The sequence below is a fragment of the Protopterus annectens genome, chromosome 3.part1 (assembly GCF_019279795.1).
Source record: "Protopterus annectens isolate FY-2018-M chromosome 3.part1, PAN1.0, whole genome shotgun sequence".
In the NCBI taxonomy this organism is placed as follows: domain Eukaryota; kingdom Metazoa; phylum Chordata; order Ceratodontiformes; family Protopteridae; genus Protopterus; species Protopterus annectens.
Window position 1 is genome coordinate 1,308,123,164 of NC_056732.1, and position 14,129 is coordinate 1,308,137,292.

The window sequence follows — 14,129 nt, forward strand, 5'->3', positions numbered from 1 at the left end:
AGAACAGATCGAGATGACTGATTGCATGACTGCATGCAGTTGTATGTCATGGAAACAACCAGTAAAACTGTTTGTTCAATAATATCATGATATACAAATTGTGAACAGTTACATTCTTTTATATAATGGGGTATAATCTGTGTGGTTACATGTATAATAATTAAAGTATTCTTCATTCTTAATTATGAATAGTAACAGTAAACTTTTGTTGAAATTATATTATTGACTATAGTTCTAGTAAACTCATAATGCCAAATTAAAAAAACTGTTTCAATTAGTATTTTAAATTTAAGCATGTGCAATACAGTGTGAAAGTGAAATAAAATGACACAGTATTATCTTTTATACATATTTTATATTGAAGTAGTATAGTAGACAAAAAACAAAATAATACCCCCATAATAAATATAATTATTTTTAAATGCCTCCATAAAAAATGTTTGCCCACCTCTGACTTAGAAACATCAGTTTGATGACAGAAAGGAATTACTGCATCCACTTATTTTTTATGTTATGTGATGCATTCCTGAATGTAGCTTATCTCTATACCCCTCACTGCCAGCACTAACGCCAAGCACCCAATACTTGTATGGTGGAAGAACTTCCTCACTTTGCTCTTAGTCTGTGGCATTTAGGTTCATATAGTTTTCTATTTTTTGTTAAAAAGAACTGACTTCCTGCAATTTCTTTAAAGCAATAAAACCCCATTTGCTGTTCATCCCCTGTGAAATGTTTATGTCCATGAGGTTTCACCCGTCTTCTCCTTCTCTGACTTTCCTTAGCTGGACTACTAGGTTTTGTTCTAACTTGTGAAACTGCGCTGTTTCTTTACAAAGCAAATGCATATATTTAAATTGTACTCCTGCGGATCATTAATTTAATATATTTTATTTGCTGTGTTATATACTCATTGGCAGACTAATGCATCTTAGTGTAAAAGCATTTAATTCCATGATGCCTAATATTGTTTTGCATCTGTTCTGAGATGTGCATCCTTTCAGAAAACCATTTAAGCTAATAATTCATAATGAAAGGCCCAGTTCATTCTGATTCCATAGCATTCACAAACAGACAAGCCCCCTCTCCTTAATTTTCAAGGATATACCTCTTTGGTGAAGTATAGTTTTAACACAGCTCGTATTTACATATTTATTGTTAGTTTGTAATTGTTCTTTGGTTGAGTACAATGTTTTCAATTTGCTATGTTTATAATTATTTTAACTGTGACACCATCTGGTAGAAAGGACAACTTGATAACTGGTAGATATCAGTTAAAAGAGAACTCCACCCACGTCTTTTTCTTTCCATAAAGTGATTTTCCTTCCCTGTAATCAAACACTAAACACACCACATACATATAAAACCATCATTTAATAATTATTCCTTTTGTTTTATGTCCAAATTTATGTTTATCTTTATTTCTTGCATTGGTCTTGTCATCTGTTACATCATGAAGGCTACTAAGAATGGCAGAGTAATTAGGTTAGAACACTTACTCCAGCTACAGAGCCATTAAGAACAATGGCATTTAGATGTGCCTTATTAATCACAGATTGCCAGTATCACACCTCAGATAAATAGTGTGGCCTGGAGTCTGAACAAAAGGGATGTTTTCATGCTTAGTTTTCAGTTGGAAATGAAAAAAAATATTATTATTATTATTATTACACACTAGTTGCCTTTCCCTTTAATCAAACTTTGAGTGCCACAAAAAAAAAAAAAAAAAAAACATATTTTCATCTTACTTTTGTTGTTTTTTTTTCTATTAATTTGATTTTCCATTTTTTACACATTATTTTCTGTAAAAGTGCATGTTTCTTCTGGTGTTTTGTTACAGCATTTTTACATTGCATACAGTGTATAACTGAGACAAATCAATGAGTTGGGGAAGGAATATTAACTCGAAAGACTCTTAATTCTAGCCGCAGTAATATAAATAGTGAATGCAACACAAACCATCTCAACTTAAATGACACTTGTTAATCACAGGAGTCAGATTTCTCACAATTGAACACTGAAGAAGAGTTGACACCTTGAAAATAATTAATTCAGCTACATTTTCAAGTCTATCATTCAAACATTCCTTAAAATGCTGCATCAGTAATCATAGCTCTCAACCTTCCATCTCCAAAATGAGGAACATCCATCCTCATATTTAATGTCTTTCAGCTTTTCCCTGTTAAGGGTTGCCACAGTGGAACTCCGGTCCACTAATGATTAGTAGTGGATTTTTACAGTGCTGAGGTGCCAGCCGAACACCCAACCTTCAAAGAAGGCACACCCATTCACACATGCACCTACCTGCATGTCTTTAAATGTCACTCGACAGCAGGGAGGACATGCAGACTCCATATAGAAGGCACTTCAGCTGAGGATCGAACTGGAGAACCTCTTGTTGTAAGGCGACAACACTAACCGCTGCACCACCACAGTCTCCATAATGTGGAACAAATGTGCAAAATGTGGAACACGTACTAATGGCTTACTAACAACTTCAGCTAAGAAGGTCAAAGGATGGTTAAATTATGCTGGTTTTACTTATAAAGAAGGTCTTTTAATGAATTAATATGCTGTAGTTCTATTTACCATGGATTTCACTTAAAAAATTCCTAACATTGAATGTGTTACAGATGTTTTCAATGTGGAACTTCGAGGAACATGAACTTTGTAAGATCCCAAATGAAGTACGTTCTTCATAATGAGGTACACTTTAGAGGTATGTCAGTGATGGCTACTAATGAAGATCACAGGAAGCAAAATAATTAAAAATGTGGATTGATGCTGACAGGCAAAAGTAAGCAGTCACAGTATTATTGTAAGAAGATGAGAGCAAAAACCACAGTAAATGATATACTCATCCTAGGGTTTTCTCTCTGTCCATCTAAAATGACATCAGGGAGGTGAAGTCACTAACTGTAAAGTAGAATCATGCTACCCTTGGCAGCCCCTTTCAGGCTATTTTGGGGAATAACAAATTAGAAAATAAAAACAACCACTGACTTTGATACAGAGACATTAGTATTGCAGAAAAGTTCAAGCTAAGCTGAAAAAAGTTATTTTCAGTTTTTGGGGGGTATGATTCTCCTTTAAATGGAAGTTAGCAAAAAGAACTAAAACTCTAAGCTGCTAGTGAGCTGCATCTTGGGGACAAGGATTTGATTCCTTCTACTTCCATTTGCACTGTGTGACTCAGCAAGTCACTTATTCAGATAGTGCTCCTGGGTCACCCCTGTGTCTCATGTGTGTGTGTGTGTGTGTGTGTGTGTGTGTGTGTGTGTGTGTGTGTGTGTGTGTGTGTGTGTGTGTGTGAGTGCGTGTGCATGTGTGTGTGTGTGTGTGTGTGTGTGTGTGTGTGTGTGTGTGTGTGTGTGTGTGTGTGTGTGTGTGTGTGGGGCATGTGTCATAGGAGAGGGATTTTATCATTGAAAGACCATATCAAATAGTAATTCCATTTCTGTTTCTCCTGATTGCAGAAAAAAAGCCTTTCTACATGATCAGTATTTAACAGAAGTATCATTTTGATATGGCATACATTTTAGATTTTATAATTACAGTAAATTGTCATCTTTTCTTCCAAGTTTATTAAGACAGTTTTTCTAAGAATATACAGTTGTGTTCTGTCATTATGCAAATCTGTCACCTGCTATAATTTTTATATATTCATAGGTTGTTACTAGGCTAATGACAGCTTGGGCCCTGCAAGTCTAGCTGCACACCCCAAACCATTTTAGGTCCCAAGTATCATTCGAGGTGGGGGACATGTTAGTAGGCAGGTAGCTAAGGATTTGTATGGGGGGTGTTAGGATAATATTTTTCTTATTGAAAATCTTTGTCCATAAGGAACATGAGGGCCAGACCGGGGGTAAATTTACAATTTCTCATCCATTTGTCAAGGTTCTGTTTGAATAGGGTTAGGGATGAATTCTGTTTTACATGGATGGGTGGCCTATTCCTTAGGGGGGGTGATAATTTGGGACACATATCTGTCACTCCAGCACATTCTGTTTATGTCACAAGTGAAGTTCAGATCCCCACATTGATTTACAATCAAAATCTAGAAAGTCAGAGGACCGACCTGCTCCTGTTTGAACATGGTAGGAGCAACAGTCAGTATGTCGATGGGCAAGTGAACAGCAGTTCAGAAGATCATCAGCAGGGCAGAGAAATGCAGCATGTCTTTACATATCACTCATCGATATTAAGATCGACACCTGACTGTTGCTTGTATGCATCGATCATCTGACCTCATTAATATGCATGAGGCGATGAAATGCATCGAGGATATCCACGTTTGTGGTTTTGAATTCCGCAATTTTGATAGTAAACCCCCCACATCTATTGTCTCTGGTGCTGTTTATAAAGAGATTTTTTTTTTTCTATAAGCAGTGGAATCAGACTATTGCTGCTTTTGTCACCTTCAGGTTGCAACATTGTTTCTTGCTTTAGTTTTTCTAAGGGAATTTTTTAATTATGCATTATTGTGAAACCGTGCTGCTATTTTCCACCTTCAGATTGAAACATTGTTTCATGCTTTAATTTTTATAAGTGAGTTTTTCAAAGTATGCAGTGTTGTGAAATACACATATTGCTGTGCTGTTGTTTTCAGCATCCAACACAATATTTTCTCTAGATTCAGTTTTTATATAGAGGATAATGATGTGATCATAACAGGCTTATTGTGTGTTCAAGACATGGATGTCAACTGGGCATGGCCAAGATGGTGACCTGCTAGCAGCACAAAGATTTTGCTCTCTATTTGTTAGAGAGACTGGAAGTATATTGTTTTGGGCATAGTTTTGAGATATTTTTATTAATATACAATCAAAATGTTAAAAAGCAAAAGCAAATAGTAATACATCCTGACAGCAAGCTTAAATAGTAATACATCCTGACTACTTGAACATCATTAGTCAATCAATTATCCAACATTCTTAAAGGAAAATTGAAGTTTAAAATTCAGCAGGGGTGTGCCCAGAGTAACTTAGTAAATGATAAAAAATGATGAAAAAATATATACATGTTGAATCACAATACATCTAAGACTAGCAGCAAAACCTTCTTAAAACAAACTTGGTAAAGGCATTTACCTAGTTAAGACTCATTTATAGAGCTGTACTAATCTAATAATAATAAAAATCATTATACACAATGAAGCTAAAATTTTTTGTAAATTGTGCAACATTATTAAAAACATATAAAATATAAATACATAAATATGTACTTAGACTTCAGAGATGTAACCAAGCTTATATCAATAGATATGCATATAATACCAAGTACATTAATAACCAAGGACAGCTGTAAATGTATATATGCCTGAAATAAAAATAAAATAAACGGAACAAAAACATGGATACAGATCATTTTCTCAATAATAAAATGTGATCAGAAGAGACATAGGAATTCAGTCCAGGGAGATAGTGTGCTTTCAGTTTAAAAATCCAATGTAACTCTTTAGTCTCTAACAAATTCATAAAATCATTCTTTTCAACTATTTGCAATACTCTAAAAACAAAAGAATGGTTAGGAAAAGAATAACATGTTTGGCCAGTGCATTTAGTTCGTTTTATTCTTAATGTCATAATAGTGATTGTATATTCTGTTCTTGAGCTTCCTCTTAGTCAAGCCAATGTAGAAAGCTGACCAGGAGACACACCCTGCTAGGTCTATTACGTCCATGCTCTCACATCTGCCCTCAAACCTACCTTCAAACAAATAATTAACAGTGGGGTGTCTAAAAGGTTGTTCCTTAGAGATGAATTTGCAATAATTGCAACTATTACATGGATAGGTGCCATGTCTGGTGTAACCGGACGGTTTCAAGGTTCTGGCAGCTTATCACACAACAACATTTTTAGATTGCTGTTATTCATATAGGTAAAAATGAGGTTTTTCCACAGCAATTCAAGAGTCGGTTGATCAATAGTTAGAATCTTTGAATTATTGGAGACAATATTTCTCAAAAATCATTAGTATAAGTAGTTAAAAATGTAATCTATCCTTTGATGTTCCATATGACCTTTTAAAGTTATTGTGCATAGAGGTGACAACTCTATTCTCCTTGTTCAATGGAGGGCATCCCAAAACCTCCCTTCTAACATCCTGAACCAGGCGTTTATCATAACTCCTGTCAATAAAGATCTTTGGCTAAATCTTTCTCATCTTTACATAACCTGGAAATTCTGAGGAATTGACTTTTAACAATAACCCTAAACATGATACTATTGTAGGACAGGATGCGTGTTCTTCCAACAGGCCTTCCTATGAAGATTGGATACCAGCCTTCCCCTTCTAATATCTAGAGTAATATCTAAAAAGTTTACTGAGACATACGATGCTTCTATAGTGAACCTGAGAAAATGTGTAGTAGACTCAAGATATTCTTTGAACTGAATGAACTCATCTAACGTCCCATCCCACACAATTAAAATATCATCCACAAATCGTTTGTACAGCAAAATCTTACTAAAACTGGGATGATTGAAAACTGTCTCTCCCACTGATAGACCACCAAGTTGGCGCACAGGGGTGCCCATAGCTACACCCATCTCTTGCAAAAATAAGCACCCCCTGAAGCTAAAAATGTTGTTATACAATATCAAGTCTAACAGTTGGCAAATGAGTATTACTTGACTATTGTCAAAGACTGGAAATATTTGTAATAATTCCCTGACTGATTGTATGCCTTCTTCATTGGGTATGCTAGTGAAAAGACTTTGAACATCCATAGTAAAGAGTAGGTGCTTGTCCCTCACTAGTTCTATATCCATGTTATCAATGAAAGCTAACAACTCATATGTATCCTTCAAGATACTGGGAATTTCTAATATAACAGGTCTAAGTGTGTCTTCTAAATAGACTGAAATATTCTCAGTACACCATTTACTGCCTGACAAATGGAGGTGGGAGGACATGTTTGTGCATTTTAGGTAAACCCTTTATTGTGGGTATAAGGGGCCATTCATTGTGGAAATAGTCATAAAGTTCCTTTGTGATCTGACGACACATCAATAGGTCGTAAAGAGAGTCTTGGACTACAATATGATTATTCTATTAATTACTATTTCAAACTTTATAGTTCTATATTTATAAATATTAATATACTACTGACTAGTAACAGCTATTGTATTACACTTAGTGTGATCTGCGAGTCCTTTAATTATTCATTCATATTAAAATTAAGAAGTAGTAGCAACTGTTTAGTTTGTTGGTAGTGGGATGGGTCTGTTAGTGAGTGATTAGCCACTGGGGATGCACAAGCCAGTGCATTTTTGTGCCGGTCCCAAGCCCGGATAAATGGAGAGGGTTGCATCAAGAAGGGCATCCGACGTAAAACCTCTGCCAAATTACTTATGCGGACAACATTTCATATTTCCATACTGGATCAGTCGAGGCCTGGGTTAACAACGACTGCCACCAGTACTGTTAGCCAACAGGGTGCTGGTGGAAATTGGGCTACTGCTGGCCGAAGGAGAAGAGGAGGGGGAAGGCATGCCCGAAGGCAGGAAGAGAAGAGGAAGGTTAGGTGTGTAGTAGTAAGGGTAGGAACTTTGAATGTTGCCAGTATGACTGGTATAGGGAGAGAGCTAGCTGATATGATGGAGAGAAGGAAGGCTGATATATTGTGCGTGCAAGAGACCAGATGGAAGGGAAGTAAGGCCAGGTGTATAGGAGGCGGGTTCAAATTGTTCTATCATGGTGTGGATGGCAGGAGAAATGGGGTAGGGGTTATCCTAAAGGAACAGTATGCCAAGAGTGTTTTGGAGGTGAAGAGAGTGTCTGATAGAGTGATGTTTATGAAGCTTGAAATTGATGGTGTATTGATGAATGTTGTTAGTGTAAGACCACAAACACGGAAACTATTAAAAGAACAGATATGCAGACTCCTCGAAATGCAAGCCCTTCTTGAAATCCAAGCTGTGCATAAACAGCACACAGCCAGTACCAGCCAACACCAATAAAAAGCGAACTTTACGAAAATAAAAAACTCGGCGAGAGACAAAACCTTAACGCCAAGTTTATTAATGCAAAACAGTAATAAAGGCGTTTTCACTGGAGACACTGCTCCAGCTTCTTCAGAGGTAATTTGAAAAACCGCCAAATCAAGCTTTTAAACCACGTCATTGCGTGTTAGTGCATATGCTCCACAAGTTGGGTGTGCGATAGATGAGAATTAAAAATTTTGGAGTGAGTTGGATGAATTGGTGGTGGGTGTACCCAAGGGTGAGAGACTAGTGATTGGAGCAGACCACAATGGGCATGTTGGTGAAGTGAACAGAGGGGATTAGGAAGTGATGGGTAGGTATGGTGTTAAGGAGAGGAATGCAGAAGGTCAGATGATTGTGGATTTTGCGAAAAGGATGGACATGGCTGTGGTGAATACATATTTTAAGAAGAGGGAGGAGCATAGGGTGACGTACAAGAGTGGAGGAAGATGCACACAGGTGGACTATATCCTATGTAGGAGGGCCAGTTTGAAGGAGTTTGGAGACTGTAAAGTGGTGACAGGGGAAAGTGTAGTTAAGCAGCATAGAATGGTGGTCTGTAGGATGACGTTGGTGATCAAGAAGAGGAGGAGGAGTGTGAAAACAGTGCCAAGGATCAAATGGTGGAAGTTAAAAAAGGGTGATTGTGAGGTGGAGTTCAGGGAAGAGTTAATACAGGCACTGGGATGCAGTGAAGAGTTACCGAATAGCTGGGTAACTGCAGCAGAGCTAGTAAGGGAGATTGCTGGAAGGTGCTTGGTGTGACATCTGGATAGAGGAAGGAGGACAGACAGACCTGGTGGTGGAATGAGGAAGTACAGGAGAGTATACAGAGGAAGAGGCTGGTGAAGAAGAAGTGGGATTGTCAAAGAGATGAAGAAAGTAGACATGAGTATAAGGAGATGAGACGCATGGCAAACAGAGAGGTGGCGAAGGCTAAGGATAAGGCATATGGAGAATTGTATGAGAGATTGGACACTAAAGAGGGAGAAAAGGACCTGTACTGATTGGCTAGACAGAGGGACAGAGCTGGGAAAGATGTGCAGCAGGTAAGGGTGATAAAGGATAGTGAGGGAAACGTACTCACAAGTGAGGAGAGTGTGTTGAATAGATGGAAAGAGTACTTTGAAGGGCTGATGAATGAAGAGAATGAGAGAGAGAGAAGGTTGGATGATGTGGGGATAGTGAATCAGGAAGTGAAACAGATTAGCAAGGAGGAAGTAAGGACAGCTATGAAGAGGATGAAGAATGGAAAGGTTGTTGGCCCAGATGACATACCAGTGGAAGCATGGAGGTGCTTAGGTGAAATGGCAGTGGAATTTTTAACCAGATTGTTTAATGAAACTTTGGAAAGTCAGAGGATGCCTGAGGAGTGGAGAAAAGGTGTTTTGGTACCTATCTTTAAGAATAAGGGTGATGTGCAGAGCTGCAGTAACTACAGAGGGATAAAATTGATCAGTCACAGCTTGACATTATGGGAAAGAGTAGTGGAAGCTAGGTTAAGAAGGGAGGTGATGATTAGTGATCAACAGTATGGTTTCATGCCAGGAAAGAGCATTACAGATGCAATATTTGCTCTGAGAGCGTTGCTGGAGAAATACAGAGAAGGTCAGAAGGAGTTGCATTGTGTCTTTGTGGACTTAGAGAAAGCATATGACAGGGTGCCTAGAGAGGAGTTGTGGTATTGTATGAGGAAGTCGGGAGTGGCAGAGAAGTATGTAAAAGTGGTACAGGATATGTATGAGGGTAGTGTGACATTGGTGAGGACTGCGGTGGGAGTGGCAGATACATTTAAGGTGGAGGTGGGATTACATCAAGGATCAGCTCTGAGCGATTTCTTATTTGCAGTGGTGATGGACAGGTTGACAGATGAGATCAGATAGGAGGCCCCATGGACTATGATGTTTGCAGATGCCATTGTGATATATAGTGAGAGTAGGGACCAGGTTGAGGAGACCCTGGAGAGGTGGAGAGGTGGAGATATGCTTTAGAGAGGAGAGGAATGAAGGTCAGCAGGGCTAAAACAGAATATATGTGTGTAAATGTGAGGGAGGGTAGAGGAATGGTGAGGATGCAGGGAGTAGAGTTGGTAAAGGTGGATGAGTTTAAGAACTTGGGATCAACAGTTCAGAGTAATGGTGACTGTGGAAGAGAGTTGAAGAAGAGAGTACAGGCAGGGTGGAATGGGTGGAGAAGAGTGTCAGGAGTGATTTGTGACAGACAGGTACCAGTAAGAGTGAAAGGGAAGGTCTACAAGAGGGTAGTGAGACCAGCTATGTTATATGAGTTGGAGATGGTGGCATTGACAAAAAGGCAGGAGTCAGAGCTGGATGTGGCAGAGTTAAAGATGTTAAGATTTGCACTGGGTGTGAATAGGATGGACAGGATTAGGAATCAGTATATTAGAGGGTCAGCTCAGGTTGGACAGTTTGGAGACAAAGCAAGAGAGGCGAGATTGCGTTGGTTTGGACATGTGCTGAGAAGGGATGCTGGGTATATTGGGAAAAGGATGCTAAGGATGGAGCTGCCAGGTAAGAGGAAAAGAGGAAGGCCTAAGATAAGGTTTATGGATGTGGTGAGAGAGGGTGGGAGGGTGGCCTAATGGTTAAGGTGTTTGCCTTACAAACGCAAGGTACAGCATTTGAATCTCACAAGGGATAATTGGCTAGGCTTAAAATGGTTCGCAAGGGCAGTTAGCTTAGTACTAATCTATGAACCTATGAACCTATGCAGGCAGTTGATGTGAAAGAGCATGATGCAGAGGACAGGAAGAAATGGAAACAGAAGATCCGCTGTGGTGACCCCTAACAGGAACAGCCGAAAGATCAGGGAATTTTTATTCCATGATAGAGGGTTTAAATGTTCTTATGTTTGACGTTTTGCTTTTATTCTTTATGCATCTAACCATCTAACCATAACAAACATTAGTATTTTGTTATTATTATTTGTACTAAATCATTTTATATCAGTTTATATAAATAATTTTTATAAATATCGGTTTACACATCTCTCATTAAATATCAATGGACTTAATAGTCCTTTGAAGAGGAGTAGTTTAAATAACTAATTAAAGATACGTAAAGCTCATATAATTTTTTTAAAGGAAACACATTTATTAACGGAAGATATAGATAAATTGGTGTTGAAAGACTATTCAGTTCTTTTGAGCTCTCATTTTAAATCAAAAAGAAGAGGCACTCTCATACTTTGGAGAAATTCATTACCTATGCCTAAAGTGTTAAACACCTTTTCTAACAAGAATGGCATGCTGGGTTTAGTAGTAGTAGTAGAATTTAATAAAAAAACATGGTTTCATCATAAACCATATCATTTTGTAGCATATTGAGAATGGCCAAGTGGTAACCATCACTATCCATGACTACAACTATACCACTATTATCAGCTTTCATAATTCTCACATCTTTGTTTTTGGATAATTCCTTGAGACCAATTCTTTCTTCGAAGGGGAGGTTATTTTTCTTAGATATGTTTCTTAACTTATTCCTAAACTCTTCTTCACAGGAGTCATGGAAGATTTGTAAGGTACCATGTAAAGATGGATTATAAGTAGCCCTCTTAGTTAGATGACTCTTTTTGGAAGTGAACTGAGAAACGTCATATAAGATGCAGTGTAAGTAGTTCATAAAATATATCTTTGGACCACTTCCATACGATAATCAGGTCATCAATAAATCTCTTATAAAATGCCACCTTCTGATATAACTTGTGGGGTTTGAAGTATTCCTGTTCCCACCACAAAATGACAATGTTTGTAAAAATAGCATATACCCTGGCCCCTGTCACCACCCTGGACCTCTGTTTATAATGTTTTCCTGCAAACATAAAAAAATTCAGAATTTTGTATCAGAAACTTGTAGCATTTACTGGAGTTACTGAAGGAGGTCCGCACACACACACTAAGGAATTCAAGTTTGAATCAATGAATGTTGTCTCCCTTTATACCGGCATCACTCAGGAGACAGGCATTGAGTTTGTCTGGAAGTATCTTTCAAAGTTCACTGATTTCAATAATACCTTGATCAACACTGTCTGCTTCCAGCTCAGTGTACTGAGTAGAGAGAGAGAATTTGGGAAGGCCGACCCCCTTAGTTCCTTATCTTGAACTATCTTCTGTTTCCTCACACTCTCCACTTAAAAAAATACACTTTATTCAGCTGCTTTTACTGCAATTGTGTTCTTCATACTTCTAAATTTTATTTTATTTATTTATTTATTTATTTCAAACTTCTCAAACCAGGGCAGACTAGAACTCCAGCCCCAAACTCTATTCCCCATGATAGTCCTTTGCAAATAGCCAATACCTTTAACAACTACTTCACTGAAGCTATTCAAACTTTAACAAAAACACTAACACCCACTACCCTCTCTCCTTTACAGAATCCAAACAGTTCTATTCCCCTCTTACAGTTACAACCAGTTCCAACTTCCTTTATCTGTAAACTCCTTCAGAAACTCAAACCTTGTACTCCGTCTGCAGATAACCTCCCAGCAGAATACCTTCAAGTAGCTGCCAAACCCTTAGCTTATCCAATATCCATCATACTAGGTGACTTCAATTACCCTAATATAGACTGGGAACACTACTCAAGCCCAAACACCCTAGCCCAAAAGTTCCTGGAATTCATAAACTCAAATGCCATGGAACAACTAGTCACCATCCCCACAAGAGGAGAAAACATACTTGATCTCATCATCACGAACATGGGAGCACAATGTTCAACACCGGAAGTATACCCCTCACTGGTGAGATCAGATCACAAACTAATCTCGCTGGAGGTCCTCATCCCACCCCCACCTGAAATAAAAAGACCACAGTAAAGAACTTCGACTTCACACTTCTAAAGACTAGTGTGGTCTCCTTTAAGGCCCCGAGCCGGAAAACAGTACTCAAGCCGCTGAATCACTTACAAATGCCTTCTACCAGCACCTGCAGGACTGCATGGATAAGGCAATCCCAAGCAAAACAAAGACTCTTTGTACCAAAGGCAAGCGTCCACTCTGGTGGACCCCAGCCATAAACAAACTATACAACAAAAGGAGGAAGCTACTACAAGATAGAGCAAAATCCTTAAAAGGTAAGACACCCTTAATCACTATAAGTAAAAAACTAAGAGCTCTCATAAAATCATCCAAAGCAAATTTTGAGAGAAAAATAGCTAAAGGCTCAAAAGACAATCATAAGGCCTTCTTTAGCTATGTTAGAAACCTGGGAGGAAACTCCCAGATATGCTCAGAACTAGTTCAAAATGATGTGAAGATTACTGATCCTACAGACATTGCCAACATACTGGCTGACAGGTTCAGTGCAAACTTCTCGCCCCCCCAAAAGGAGAGATATCTATACCAAGCGACTGCAGCCCCCCAAACACCTGCAACGCCCAAGTGAGAACTGCTCTCCCCAAAGCAAAAAACACAGCATCCATGGGACCTGATGGTGTCCCCGGCTGTGTGCTCCACGAACTCAACGAGGAATTAAACCCACAGCTAGGACAGCTGTTTAATCATAGTCTTACCTCTGGATACTGCAACTGTGGTCCCGTGCCTCCACCGACCCTGAAATTACGGCCCATTAGCTTGACAAGCCTTATCTGCAAAGCCATGGAGAGGATCATAATGGACCTCATAAATAAAGACATAGGGAATTTGCAGACTTTGGATCCATCCCAGTTTGGCTTTGTCAAAGGCAGATCATGCCTTCTAAACTTGGTTGACTTTTTGAAACAGTCACCAAAGCCATTGATGAGGAAAGGCAGTCCATACAGCCTACCTCGATCTGGCGAGGCCTTTGATACAATACCCCACTGGGTATCATTGAAAACTCATCAGCTTAAATGTTAACCCATACATCACAAGATGGGTTGCAAACTGGCTGAGTGACAGAACCCACAGGGTCAGAGTTGCTGGCGCCATGTCAGACTCAAAGCCTGTCACAAGTGGTGTACCACAGGGCTCAGTCCTGGTCTTGTTTGGCATCTACTTTTCAGTACAAGCAAACACAGGAGGGTTATGGCTGACAAAGTTTGCAGATGACTGCAAACTATAGTAGAAAACACATCTGACACAGATATCCTTCAGAAGGGTCTCACAGAAACGGATAACTGGTGCCAGAGCCATGGCCTAAAG

The 14,129-nt window shown here is 38.8% G+C and overlaps 1 protein-coding gene across 1 annotated transcript in view; it reads right to left on the bottom strand.

The window, feature by feature from the left end:
• CDH17 (cadherin 17) overlaps positions 1–14,129 on the bottom strand; it is a 776,088-nt gene that overhangs the window by 424,541 nt on the left and 337,418 nt on the right. The gene's annotated exons all lie outside the window — the stretch shown is intronic.